General features: G+C 48.9%; 1 protein-coding gene across 1 annotated transcript in view; it reads right to left on the bottom strand.

The window, feature by feature from the left end:
- Positions 1 to 2,500, bottom strand: part of LOC311316296 (dual specificity calcium/calmodulin-dependent 3',5'-cyclic nucleotide phosphodiesterase 1A-like) — a gene marked incomplete at its 5' end in the record, with an annotated part of 61,420 nt that overhangs the window by 8,721 nt on the left and 50,199 nt on the right. The window lies entirely within an intron of this gene.

Genomic DNA, 2,500 nt, shown 5'->3' with positions numbered 1-2,500 from the left:
GAGGAGAGGAAAGAGGAGGGGAGGATGAGGAGAAGAAGGGGAGAAAATTAAAGATTAAGAATGATATCACCATCTATAACACTTACTTCCCCCATGAGACTGCATGGTTCTATGGCTGCATGGTTCTACAGCATCAGACTGCATGGTTTTATCAGACTGCATGGTTCTATTGGACTGCATGGTTCTATCAGACTGCATGGTTCTATGACGGCATGGTTCTAAGACTGCATGGTTATATGACTGCATGGTTCTATTCGACTGCATGGTTCTATGGCTGCATGGTTCTATCAGACTGCATGGTTCTATGACTGCATGGTTCTATGACTGTATGGTTCTAAGACTGCATGGTTCTATGGCTGCATGGTTCTATGACTGCATGGTTCTATCAGACTGCATGGTTCTATGGCTGCATGGTTCTATGGCTGCATGGTTCTATCAGACTGCATGGTTCTATGGTTTGCAGGGTTCTATGACTGCATGGTTCTATGGCTGCATGGTTCTATCAGACTGCATGGTTATATGGCTGCATGGTTCTATCAGACTGGACTGTGTGGTTCTATGGCTGCATGGTTCTATGGCTGCATGGTTCTATCAGACTGCATGGTGCTATGACTGCGTGGTGACTGCGGTCTCACACACTGAAGGAAAATGAATTGGTCCTTGGGTTTCCCATGGCAGGTTAATAACCTGACCCGGCATTACTGCGGTCCTGATGGCGCTCAATACGTCCTGTACGTATGCCTCCTTACATGTCCTACTGCAGGGAGACAGAGCAGCTAGCGTGTTGTTTACATGTCCTACTGCAGGGAGACAGAGCAGCTAGCGTGTTGTTTACATGTCCTGACTGCAGGGAGACAGAGCAGCTAGCGTGTTGTTTACATGTCCTGACTGCAGGGAGACAGAGCAGCTAGCGTGTTGTTTACATGTCCTGACTGCAGGGAAGACAGAGCAGCTAGCGTGTTGTTTACATGTCCTGACTGCAGGGAGACAGAGCAGCTAGCGTGTTGTTTACATGTCCTACTGCAGGAAGACAGAGCAGCTAGCGTGTTGTTTACATGTCCTACTGCAGGAAGACAGAGCAGCTAGCGTGTTGTTTACATGTCCTACTGCAGGAAGACAGAGCAGCTAGCGTGTTGTTTACATGTCCTACTGCAGGGAAGACAGAGTAGCTAGCGTGTTTTTTACATGTCCTACTGCAGGAAGACAGAGCAGCTAGCGTGTTGTTTACATGTCCTACTGCAGGGAACACAGAGCAGCTAGCGTGTTGTTTACATGTCCTACTGCAGGGAGACAGAGCAGCTAGCGTGTTGTTAACATGTCCTACTGCAGGGAGACAGAGCAGCTAGCGTGTTGTTTACATGTCCTGACTGCAGGAAAGACAGAGCAGCTAGCGTGTTGTTTACATGTCCTACTGCAGGGAGACAGAGCAGCTAGCGTGTTGTTTACATGTCCTACTGCAGGGAGACAGAGCAGCTAGCGTGTTGTTTACATTTCCTACTGCAGGGAGACAGAGCAGCTAGCGTGTTGTTTACATGTCCTACTGCAGGAAGACAGAGCAGCTAGCGTGTTGTTTACATGTCCTACTGCAGGAAGACAGAGCAGCTAGCGTGTTGTTTACATGTCCTACTGCAGGGAAGACAGAGCAGCTAGCGTGTTGTTTACATGTCCTACTGCAGGAAGACAGAGCAGCTAGCGTGTTGTTTACATGTCCTACTGCAGGGAGACAGAGCAGCTAGCGTGTTGTTTACATGTCCTACTGCAGGGAGACAGAGCAGCTAGCGTGTTGTTTACATGTCCTACTGCAGGAAGACAGAGCAGCTAGCGTGTTGTTTACATGTCCTACTGCAGGGAAGACAGAGCAGCTAGCGTGTTGTTTACATGTCCTACTGCAGGGAGACAGAGCAGCTAGCGTGTTGTTTACATGTCCTACTGCAGGAAGACAGAGCAGCTAGCGTGTTGTTTACATGTCCTACTGCAGGAAGACAGAGCAGCTAGCGTGTTGTTTACATGTCCTACTGCAGGGAAGACAGAGCAGCTAGCGTGTTGTTTACATGTCCTACTGCAGGAAGACAGAGCAGCTAGCGTGTTGTTTACATGTCCTACTGCAGGGAGACAGAGCAGCTAGCGTGTTGTTTACATGTCCTGACTGCAGGAAGACAGAGCAGCTAGCGTGTTGTTTACATGTCCTACTGCAGGGAGACAGAGCAGCTAGCGTGTTGTTTACATGTCCTACTGCAGGGAGACAGAGCAGCTAGCGTGTTGTTTACATGTCCTGACTGCAGGAAGACAGAGCAGCTAGCGTGTTGTTTACATGTCCTGACTACAGGAAGACAGAGCAGCTAGCGTGTTGTTTACATGTCCTACTGAAGGGAAGACAGAGCAGCTAGCGTGTTGTTTACATGTCCTACTGCAGGAAGACAGAGCAGCTAGCGTGTTGTTTACATGTCCTACTACAGGAAGACAGAGCAGCTAGCGTGTTGTTTACATGTCCTGACTGCAG

The sequence above is a fragment of the Borostomias antarcticus genome, assembly GCF_949987555.1.
Source record: "Borostomias antarcticus genome assembly, chromosome: 12".
In the NCBI taxonomy this organism is placed as follows: domain Eukaryota; kingdom Metazoa; phylum Chordata; class Actinopteri; order Stomiiformes; family Stomiidae; genus Borostomias; species Borostomias antarcticus.
This window is presented reverse-complemented; position numbering and strand designations above follow the sequence as displayed.